General features: G+C 40.1%; 1 non-coding gene across 1 annotated transcript; it reads right to left on the minus strand.

Moving 5' to 3' along the window:
* Positions 1–7,598: 7,598 nt before the first annotated feature.
* Positions 7,599–7,705, minus strand: LOC147936255 (small nucleolar RNA R71). The gene has a single exon (XR_015569729.1). It is a non-coding gene; the product is annotated as a small nucleolar RNA R71 (small nucleolar RNA).
* Positions 7,706–12,085: the final 4,380 nt, after the last annotated feature.

The following is a 12,085-nucleotide window of genomic DNA, read 5'->3' on the forward strand; positions in this document are numbered from 1 at the left end:
CTCTCCCTTATACTCTCACTTTCTATTCTCCATATATACTCTTATTAATTCTCTAAATTCTCTATTTAATTTCAGTAATATTCTCTATACTCTAATCTCTAACAATCTCTTGTTTAGAATCTGTTCCATTGATTTTTGGTTTCAGTTTCAGCATTGAAGATTGTGTGGAGCTCGCTCACTATCTCAAGGAGAAGAAGTGGCGAGGTTGAAGGCTACAAGATAGCCATGTAAGAGCGCAGCACAATGCCTGGAGTTAGAACCAAGGGCCACCAAGTCTTTGTTAAGCTGGTGGAAGGTGATGAATCAGTCCAAGAGCATGTGTGTTAGTGCCAAGTTGTTGATCGGATGTGCACAATGGTCTTTAGGAAAGGTGATGCACAAGGTTTCAACTGTTGATTGGATGTGCACAAGAACGGTGATGCACAAGGCTTCAACTGAGGTGATGAGGTTTCAGCCCATCATCAAGTAAAGGTTACGGGGGAGATCAAGTGACTTCAGACCGTACCTCACAGATTCTGCTCGGCCACAAGCAAAAGTCTTTACTTAAAGCTCAGCCGAAGCGTCTCAAAGATCGACTCGGACGAAACCCTTCCACTGCGATTCGGCTTCCGCGTTCTTCATTAAAGTTCGAGACCACAGAGTCATCTTGCCAGTGGAAGTGGAATCATACCAATCCGAGCAGCCGTTCGAAAGTTATGTCCGATTCAGTGGGCATGTGTCAGTCTGACAAATAAAACTGACCAGGTTTAAAAACCATGGTTAGAGTAGGAGCGGTCTCAAGGAGGAATTCCAAACCGCAACAGTGATCAACTCTCTCCCTCCTATCCATCAAAACACCATAAAGGCTGTGCTCTAAACTCTTCTCTATTTTAATTCATAAATTCATTACCTTAGTTTCATTACTAGTCTTTAGTCTTTAATATGTTCTCTTAAATTGTCACACTTTTAGAAATTTTCTTTGATATTCCTCATAGCAAACACTTATTCTTTTCTTCTTTATCACTTGTTTAAGGGGTAAAGGAGACTATGAGAGCCTCAAAGAAATTCTAAAGGCGCAAGGATGGAGATCATAAGGAATGTGCTAAAGGCAAGGTGGGCTAAGGAGTAGGAGCGGTTCAAATCATGAAGAGAAGGGAGCTAGTTCTTTGCAAACCAAGGTCAAGGGACATCATGGATAGTGGAGTCTATACTCTTTTTCCCTTAACAAAGTTTTATCCCAAGAGGTTTTCTTTGTTGAGGTTTTTAATGAGGTAGATGACACTAGTCCACCCTTGATCTTTGGTCCCCATGGTGTCCCACCGATCAAGCGTGCGGGGGAGTATTAGAATGTACCAAGGAGGAGAGAGGAGAGGCCGGTAAGGCCGAACCTTGGAAGAAGAGAAGAAAGGCCGGAAAGGCCATGTAAAGGCCGGTAAGGCCATGTCCGTGTCCGGTACCATGTACCGTGTCCGTGAACGGACCCATGTCCGGAGAGCGGCCAGTTAGGCCGTGAACACATTGAAGAGCAGGCCCGTCCGTACAGGCCCGTCCGTACAGGCCCGTCCGTACAGGCCCGTCCGTACAGGCCCGTCCGTACTATTAGTATATATGAAGGAGAAGAGAGAGTGAGGCCGGTGAGGCCGAGCTGCACAAGGAAGAAGAGAGTGGCCGGTAAGGCTGCTGGTACAAGAAGTGTGGCCGGTAAGGCCATGAGTGGTGTGGGAGCGGCCAGTAAGGCCGTGAGCACAATAAGAGTGGCCAATAAGGCCATGTGGGCCGTGAGAGCAAGGAGAGTGGTCAGCAAGGCCATAAGTGCAATATAAGAAGAACAAAGGCCTTATAAGAAGAAGAAGCCCAAGAAGAAGGAAATATCTCACAAGGAAGGGAAGAAGGATCCAATGGCCATAAGGGAAGGAGATCTAACGGTCACAAGGCATGGAAGGGAAGGAAATCACGTGTGGCTTTGGTTGGGAAGCATAGCGAGTCAACCAAAGACAAGGAGCTGTCCCTTTCATCTCTCCTTTGAATCCCTTGTGTGCCTAACGGCTCTATGCCTTTGTTTTCTCTATATTAAGCTGTAATTCTCTCATATGTAACATCACAATATTATTCAATAGAAGAGAAACCGATTTCCTCTCTATACTTGTGTTCTTGTTTCATATTAACAATGTAGAGAGTTTAGGATTAGCGGTTAGGGGCTGCCCTTAAGGCAGCCTATTCTCTTCTCAAATCCACCTAAACTCTTCTTATTTACTGCTTTACTTAGCCTAGATTACTGATTCTTAATCCTCCTTCTCCTAAGTACACAAACTCTAAGTGTTGTGATACTAGAAGAGGATAAGTCTCAAACTAGTGCTTCTCCTAGTTAGGATCCGCTTACTCTCTAGTATTTGGGTTCTATCTAGCTTGTTTATGGGGAGTTCATCACAAGTTGATGTTCTCTCCTCCCCCTTGAGAATGAGTTAGTTTGTTGTGGGTAAAGGGGGATTCATTCACCAAGTGTTTGTCTACCCTCTCTTGTGAGCTTTGTCTCATAAATCCCAACACGGACAAGTGTGTGTGCCGGTTCATACAAACTAGATAGGACTAGGTGGTTCACTTGTTGGGTTTGGGACTTGGCTGTTATGAAAAGAAAAGAGGAAAAAGAGAAAGAAAAGAGGGTAGAGTCTTTAAGAGGAGAATGTGTTTAAGTAAAAGTCTAGTGAAAGGATGGGAAGTAAAAAAAAATGTTGAGAATGGTTCTAATTAAAGAAAAGAAAAGAAAGAAAAGGAAAGTCTAGCAAAGTGCTTATATGTCTTAAGAATAAGAAGAAAAGAGAACCATAGCAAATAAGTAAGAATCTCCCATCCCTCTAGAAAGATCAAATAAAAAACATCTCCTAAGACTTGAAAACCAAAAGAGAAAAGGGTGAAAAAGAAAAGAAGAAGTTAAAGGGTAGAACTAGGATCATTTGGGTTTAGATTGCTAGGATAAAACACTTTGGGAGCCTTTGGGTAGACAAGGTTTTATTCTTGTAAGTGTCTAGGTGTTCTTACCTTTAGCATTCTTCTAAAGCTCAATCCATTTTCATGAGAGAACCTTGGTATTGATAAGCCCTACTCTAAAAAGAGACCATCATTGTCTCAAAGCCTTTATTTCCAAGCCAAATGAGTTTAAGCATTGCATAGAATTGATTCATGTTCTTGATTAATGAATGTTAAAGGAAATGGTTGATTTGAATGCATGTGGATGTCTAAGGCTCAAATCAATAAATGTTGTGATATGCTTGTCTAAAGTCTTTAAGTATAGCTCATTCAACTTGCATCATAGTACTAGTAACTTGGACATTGATTCTAGATAGTCTATTTGCAAGCTTTAGGAGCTGAGATCCCACTTTCAAACCTCACCTACCTTCTTTTGTCTTGATTATTTGCTTGAAGGCAAGCAAAAACTAAGTTTGGGGGTGTTGATGTTCATATATTTTACTTTGTTTTCCCTTAGTTTATTCACAACTTTTGCATCTTTTGCTATCTATTTAGGCCATTATTGTGTAGCTTTAGGACTAATCATGCATTAGAGTATAGTTGCATTGCATTTGCATCTTTTCATGCATAAACAGGTGATTTTGGAGCTTAAGGAGCATGGAAGCAATGTTGGGGAGATGTGAAGCAATCCTGAGGAGAAAACAAGAGAGTTAAGGCTGTAGAATCAAGGTCCGGAGTCCAACTCGACCGCACCACTCGACCACCACTCGACCGTGTACTGAGAAGGACTCGACCGAGTGGAGAATGCACGAGAGAAGCAAGCTTGACCAGCCACTCGACCGAGCACTGGTCGAGTTGACCGAGCCGTTGACTGCTTTGACTTTTTGTATTTTTAGGGCTTCCACCTCACCTCCTATATAAGGCCCTTGTACCTGCAGCCACCAAAGAGTCCAGCTTTTTAGAGAGTCTAAAACCTAGTTTTTACCTTTTTTAGATTATTCCTTTTGCACTTTCTTTTATTTTTTAGATTTTGTACTTGTTTGAGAGAGAAAGACTAGATTCTTATATTTTGTTTGTTTCATAACTTTCAAAGTATTAAGATTTCGAGTTTTATTCCTTCATCAATATTGTAGATCTCTGTTTCATCTTTCTAATGATGCAAGTTTCATTATTTTCTGGGTTTTTGACATATTTCACCATGTGTTCTTGTGAGTAGTTTGCTTAGGACCTTGAGGATGGGTTAGGCTGGGTTGATCTTGTGGTTTGTTTGATTTGGTCAAGCTTGATTGTTGTAGATCTCTTCTAGGCTAGATGATCTTAATGCTGATCCTATATCTGAGAAGGTAGGGTTTGATTTCAAGCATCTTAGCATCACACCAATATCTAAGGAGCATAGATAAGGCTAGATCTAGAGCTTACCATTAGGCTTGCTAAGAGATAAGAAGTCTTGTTTGGTTTGAGATGTATTGCTTAATGCCTGCTTGTGTAGATTCTTTACTTTGTGAGAACAAGTCTAGAAATGCATAGGTTTGATTGTTTCTTGCCATGAGAGTGGATTAAACATGTATTAGAATAGTATGTCTAGAGATCAGCTCAATGTTTGCTTGAGATTTGTTGACCAAGTTAGATAACCACAATGATTAGCTCAGCCCATGAATCCCTCCTCAAGGCCTTCTTTGTTTATTGAAATCTTAGTCTAAATATCATTGCTTGCTTGTTGTTTGATTAGTTTTAGCATTGCTCTGTTTTTCTTGTGTTGCTCTGTTTTCACGTTTAAGTCTAGCTCGACCACGTACTCGACCTACACTCGGTCGAGTACTGCTCGAGTTCATCCCCAGAACTTGTGTTTTTGATTTGTGATTGTCTTGTTTCATTCCTGTTTCATTTCCATTGCATTCACGTAGTTTCCTGTTCATTACTTGTCTTGCATTAGTTCATTAGCATAGTGTCTATCTCTGTTCTAGTTTCATTATAGCTTTAATTTGTCTGTCCTGTTTGCATTTAGTATCTTGTTCTAGTTGTTTTTACTTTCTGCATTTCATATCTCATTTTAGGATTGTTAGTGACAAACAATCTTTACAATTGGCTTGACTTAGACTCATATGCACATCTTAATTGTTCACAATCACTCAGATAGGATTGACACCTCTTATACTGCAACTGCATAAGGGGAATTGAAACACTCTGACTTCTATTCATTCCATACATCATCATTCCATACATCTTTCTTTCACCACACCACAAAGAAAGTCAGTTTCAGAAGCAATGCTGAAGTGAAGTGAAGCAATCATGAGGAGAAAACAAGAGAGTTAAGGCTGAAGAATCAAGGTCCAGAGTCCAACTCGACCGCACACTCGACCAGACACTCGACCGTGTGCTGAGAAGGACTCGACCGAGTGGAGAATGGACGAGAGAAGCCAGCTCGACCAGCCACTCGACCGAGCACTGGGCGAGTTGACCGAGCCGTTGACTGCTTTGACTTTTTGTATTTTTAGGGCTTCCACCTCATCTCCTATATAAGGCCCTTGTACCTGCAGCCACCAAAGAGGGCAGCTTTTTAGAGAGTCTAAAACCTAGTTTTTACCTTTTTTAGATTTATTTCTTTTGCACTTTCTTTTATTTTTAGATTTTGTACTTGTTTAAGAAAGAAAGACTAGATTCTTATATTTTGTTGGTTTCATAACTTTCAAGATATTAAGATTTCGAGTTTCATTTCTTCATCAATATTGTAGATCTCTGTTTCATCTTTCTAATGATGCAAGTTTCAATATTTTCTGGGTTTTTGACTTATTTCACCATGTGTTCTTGTGAGTAGTTTGCTTAGGACCTTGAGGATAGGTTAGGCTGGGTTGATCTTGTGGTTTATTTGATTTGGTCAAGCTTGATTGTTGTAGATCTCTTCTAGGCTAGATGTTCTTAATGCTGATCCTATATCTGAGAAGGTAGGGTTTGATTTCAAGCATCTTAGCATCACACCAATGTTTAAGGAGCATAGATAAGGCTAGATCTAGAGCTTACCATTAGGCTTGCTAAGAGATCAGAAGTCTTGTTTGGTTTGAGATGTATTGCTTAATGCCTGCTTGTGTAGATTCTTTACTTTGTGAGAACAAGTCTAGAAATGCATAGATTTGATTGTTTTTTGCCATGAAAGTGGATTAAACATGCCTTAGAATAGTATGTCTAGAGATTAGCTCAAAGTTTGCTTGAGATTTGTTGACCAAGTTAGATAACCTTAATGATTAGTTCAGCCCATGAATCCCTCCTCAAGGCCTTCTTTGTTTATTAATATCTTAGTCTAAATATCATTGTTTGCTTGTTGTTTGATTCGTTTTTGCATTGCTCTGTTTTTATTGTGTTGCTCTGTTTTCACGTTTAGTCTAGCTCGATCCTGTACTCGACCTACACTCGGTCGAGTGCCGCTCGAGTTTGTCCCCAGAACTTGTGTTTATGATTTGTGATTGTCCTGTTTAATTCCTGTTTTATTCCTGTTGCATTCATTTAGCTTTCTGTTCATTACTTATCTTGCATTAGTTCTTCATCAACATAGTTTCTATTTCTGTTCTTGCTATTATAATCATTCTGTTTCATTTGCATTTAGTTCTTAGTTCTTGTAGTTTGCTTTCTGCACTTGGCAGTTTCATTATAGGATTGTTAGTGACAAACATCCTTTACATCTGGCTTGACTTAGTCTCATATGCACATCTTAATTGTTCACAAACACTCAGATTGGATTGACACCTCTTATACTACAATTGCATAAGGGGAATTGAAACACCGTGACATCCATTCATTCATAAATCATCATTCCATTCATCATTCACCACACCACAAAAATAGTCAGTTTCAATTTGGCGATGTTGCCCATTTTATGTTGTTTTGTGACATTTAGGATCATTATTAGTCTAAGATTAAGTTCGTTTAAACACTTGTGAAGTTACTGAACTCGAATCTTCCTTTGCTTGGCTGTCTTGAGTTTCAGGTACCCACTCGACCACCCACTCGACCACCACTCGACCGAGCACTTGATCGAGTCAGAAGCCGGATCCAAATAGCCACTACTACCTAGTCGACTCGACCACCCACTCGAGCCTGCGCTCGACCGTGTACCTGTTCGAGTCTGTAGTCGAGTTTGTTGATGCACACAAGGTCAAAAGGCAAGGACAGTCTTCAACAGCCTATTGACAACATCCACAGGCTACAAAAGGGTTTGAGACAAAAGCAAAGAAGAGTAGTTCAACAACAACAGGATCAAGACATCATGGAGCAACCAGCTATCCATGAGCAGAGACCAAGGCACATTGGTGCAGGAGATGCACCCAATATCCACAACCAAAGGGCTGGAATTGTGCCCCCTTTCAGTAGCAAACAATAACTTTGAGATCAAGAGTGGATTAATCTCCATGATACAAGCCAACAAATTTCATGGGTTGCCAATGGAGGATCCTCTAGATCACCTTGATGAGTTTGACAGAATATGTGGACTCACAAAAATCAATGGAGTAAGTGAAGATGGCTTCAAGTTAAGGCTATTCCCATTTTCCCTTGGAGACAAAGCTCATCTATGGGAGAAGACTCTTCCTACTGGAGCTATTACCACATGGGATGCATGCAAGAAAGCTTTTCTGGCCAAGTTCTTCTCCAATGCAAGGACTGCTAGATTGAGGAATGAAATTTCTGGGTTTACTCAAAGGAATAATGAGAGCTTTTGTGAAGCTTGGGAGAGGTTTAAAGGATTCCAAACTCAGTGTCCTCACCATGGCTTCAGCAATGAGTCCCTTCTAATCACTTTGTATAGAGGATTGCTTCCCAAGATAAGAATGCTTCTTGATACAGCTTCAAATGGCAACTTCCTCAACAAGAATGTGGAAGAAGGATGGGAATTGGTTGAGAACCTTGCTCAGTCAGATGGTAATTATAATGAAGATTATGATAGAACCATGAGGATCCCCTCCACTGATCAGGAAGACAAATACAAGAAGGACTTGAAGATGATCAATGAGAAGCTTGACAAGATCCTTCTTAGCCAACAAAAGTCCATTCATTTCATTGGTGAAGAAGAAGCTACAGTTCAAGAGAAGGAGCCTGAATTTGCTGAGCTATGCTACATGCAAAACCATGGAGGATTCAAAGGCTACAACCAAGGAGTTTTCAAAAACAACAATCTCTCTTATAGGAGCACCAATGTGGCCAACCCTCAAGACCAAATCTATCCACCTCCTCAGCCTCAACAACAGCACAACTATGCACCCAAGCAGCAGCAACAAGTGTTCCAGCCCCAATTGTGTCCCCCACCAGGGTTTCAGACTAACCAAGGCCAGGAACAAGACTTAAGAGCAATGATGCAACAATTGTTAATTGGGCAAACACAAGGCAAGATTGAGGAAGCCAAACAGTTTGCTGAATTGAATCAAAGGCTCACATCACAGTACAATGATCTGAACATGAAGTTTGAAGGTCTCAACTCCAGAGTGAAGTATATGGAGAGTAACATTGTCTCTACTTCAGCTCCTAAACCCAACCAACTCCCTGGAAAAGCTGTTCAAAATCCAAGGGAGTTCACTGCAAAAGCCATTCATATCTCTGATGAGGAAGTCACTGAGGACAGTGAAGTCCAAGTTTGGGGGAATTCATTAGTTACTGAAGCCCCAAGTGACGTTTGTGCAAAGCAACTGGAGTCCACTATTGCACTCGACCAGATACTCGAACAGCCACTCGACCGAGTGCATGCTCGAGTGGTCGATCGAGTTGCAGACTCAGAAGCTGCCAAGCCTGCTAAGTACATTCCTCCTGCCTATAAGCCACCTCTTCCATTCCCAGGACGTTTCAAAGCACAAAAGATTAAGGAGCTTAGGGAAATCATTGAGAGAAAGGAGATGATGGCTAAGCAACAAGAGGAAGAGAAGGTTTTGAAGGAAGTGGTTGTGATTGAGAAAGAAGAAGAAGTGATGGCCATACAAGAGATCACCATTGCTTACCAAGAAGAAGAGAGAGGACCTGCCTTGGAACAGTATGATCCATATCCTCTCTACAAAGATTTTTTGCTTGACTTGTCAAAGAAGAAGGCTGAAGCTCAAGATGAGAAGGATCTTGAGGACCTTGGAGGAGTTATCATTCCAATCAAGCTTAAGGATCCAGGACCATTTATCTGCCTTGCACAATCAGTTACCTCCACTACAACCAATGCCTTTGTGATTTGGGAGCTTCAACAAGTGTGATGCCATACTCCATAGCACAAAAGCTTGGGAGAACTGATTTCAAATCCACCAACCTTCATATATGCCTAGCTGATGGGTCAAACAAGGAGATAGTTGGAAGGTTGGAGAATGTCCCAGTCAAGATAGGGAAGGCAAGGGTTCACACTGATTTTGTGGTGTTGGAGATGAACAAGGAACCTGAAGATCCAATCATTATTGGAAGGCCATTCTTAGCCACTGTTGGAGCAGTTATTGATGTCAAAGAGGGTCTTGTGACCTTGAACATTGCTGAAGATATAACCATGAAATTTGACATCTATAACCCAACCAATCTGCCCTCCATCAATGATCAACCTTTTACTATCAAGGACAAAGGAGGTCAAGAAGGCTTAAGTGGTGAAGCAACTCCAAAGGCTAAGCTCTCCTTTCAAGATGATTCTGTGGAAAAGCTTAAGAGGTCAGTTCAAGAGTTGACTAGTATGGTTGAGGATCTCCAAGTTAAGCTGAACAAGAGGTCTTTAAGGAAAGCAAGACCAAGGCTCAAAATCAAGAAGAAATATGGTTTGTGTGTTAAGGGTGAGGAGATCAAGGATCAACTTCACAGTGATCAAGAGGTTCCAGGGAGGATTTCATCACCTCCTTGGTATCTAAACCAAGTCTAAAAAGGACATCAAAAGTCAAGCTTAGTGACTTTAAACAAGCTCACTAGGGAGGAAGTCCCTAAGGTATCCATGTACATATTGTTTAAGGTTTTTGGTAATTTGATTTTTGTTTTGGTATTTTCATGATCAGGGAAGCAAGGGAGACCAGATAAAAGAGGAAAAGAAGACTCGTGGTCCAGCTCGACCCCCCCACTCGAGCATGTACTCGACCGAGTCCCGGTCGATTCCCATCGTCGAGCTGCCCCAATCTCCACCTCCAAGTCATCAACAAGACCCCAACTACTCCTATGACAGCATGCAGATGGATGTGGACAACTACTTCCACAATCCCTAAGGTACCACTATCACCTTCACTTGTAAATATCATTGCATTTGACATTGTGTTTTGTTTTTTTTTGTTTTTCATCTTGAATCCTCAATCAAATTTCTTTCACACAGGGACTGTGTGATTTAAGTTTGGGGGAGGGTTTGAGATAGCATTTGACATTGTGTTTTGTGATTCTTATTTCAAATTTTTAGCATCATCATATTAGTATTTGCATATCATCTAAGGCATAGAAAAACCCTAAAAATTTGAAAAATTTTGAAAAAAATCTTTATTAAAAAAAAAAAGAGTGTTCATGTAGTTTGCATTGCATATTAGGATCTTGTTTAGCATGTTTCATATAGGATTGTATAGTATTTGCATTAGGGATCTATGATGAGTATTCCCTTGTTAGCTTGTTTATTCACTAGACTAGGATCAATGCCCAAGTTAATAGTACTTTGATGCTAGTTGAGTGGTTAGAAGCATAAGATTGAACCAAGTCTTGAATTCCTACATTGCATTTGGTCTAAATTGAAGCATGTTGAGATTTGAAACCATTTCCTATTTATAAGAACCTAATATTGACCTTCAATTATCAATGTGTGCATTGCTTTAAACTCATGGATACCATATACATATTTGGATCTTCTTCTTCCTTTTTACCACTCTTGTTGATCCAAGTAGCTGATTTCCTCATTAGGAATCAGTTCCCCTACCCCTAAACCAAACCGTCTTTCAAGCCATGTTTATTCTTGTGTGTGTGAGGCCTATTTTTGGGATTGAGCTTGGTAGAAAGTGTTAGGTTTGAACTGACAAGAGTAAAGCCTTGTGTAGTTCTAGTTTGCATTTTTCAAACTAGATAGGACTAGGTGGTTCACTTGTTGGGTTTGGGACTTGGCTGTTATGAAAATAAAAGAGGAAAAAGAGAAAGAAAAGAGGGTAGAGTCTTTAAGAGGAGAATGTGTTTAAGTAAAAGTCTAGTGAAAGGATGGGAAGTAAAAAAAAATGTTGAGAATGGTTCTAATTAAAGAAAAGAAAAGAAAGAAAAGGAAAGTCTAGCAAAGTGCTTATATGTCTTAAGAATAAGAAGAAAAGAGAACCATAGCAAATAAGTAAGAATCTCCCATCCCTCTAGAAAGATCAAATAAAAAACATCTCCTAAGACTTGAAAACCAAAAGAGAAAAGGGTGAAAAAGAAAAGAAGAAGTTAAAGGGTAGAACTAGGATCATTTGGGTTTAGATTGCTAGGATAAAACACTTTGGGAGCCTTTGGGTAGACAAGGTTTTATTCTTGTAAGTGTCTAGGTGTTCTTACCTTTAGCATTCTTCTAAAGCTCAATCCATTTTCATGAGAGAACCTTGGTATTGATAAGCCCTACTCTAAAAAGAGACCATCATTGTCTCAAAGCCTTTATTTCCAAGCCAAATGAGTTTAAGCATTGCATAGAATTGATTCATGTTCTTGATTAATGAATGTTAAAGGAAATGGTTGATTTGAATGCATGTGGATGTCTAAGGCTCAAATCAATAAATGTTGTGATATGCTTGTCTAAAGTCTTTAAGTATAGCTCATTCAACTTGCATCATAGTACTAGTAACTTGGACATTGATTCTAGATAGTCTATTTGCAAGCTTTAGGAGCTGAGATCCCACTTTCAAACCTCACCTACCTTCTTTTGTCTTGATTATTTGCTTGAAGGCAAGCAAAAACTAAGTTTGGGGGTGTTGATGTTCATATATTTTACTTTGTTTTCCCTTAGTTTATTCACAACTTTTGCATCTTTTGCTATCTATTTAGGCCATTATTGTGTAGCTTTAGGACTAATCATGCATTAGAGTATAGTTGCATTGCATTTGCATCTTTTCATGCATAAACAGGTGATTTTGGAGCTTAAGGAGCATGGAAGCAATGTTGGGGAGATGTGAAGCAATCCTGAGGAGAAAACAAGAGAGTTAAGGCTGTAGAATCAAGGTCCGGA

The sequence above is a fragment of the Camelina sativa genome, chromosome 10 (genome assembly GCF_030686135.1).
Source record: "Camelina sativa cultivar CO46 ecotype springtype chromosome 10, ASM3068613v1".
Taxonomy (NCBI): domain Eukaryota; kingdom Viridiplantae; phylum Streptophyta; class Magnoliopsida; order Brassicales; family Brassicaceae; genus Camelina; species Camelina sativa.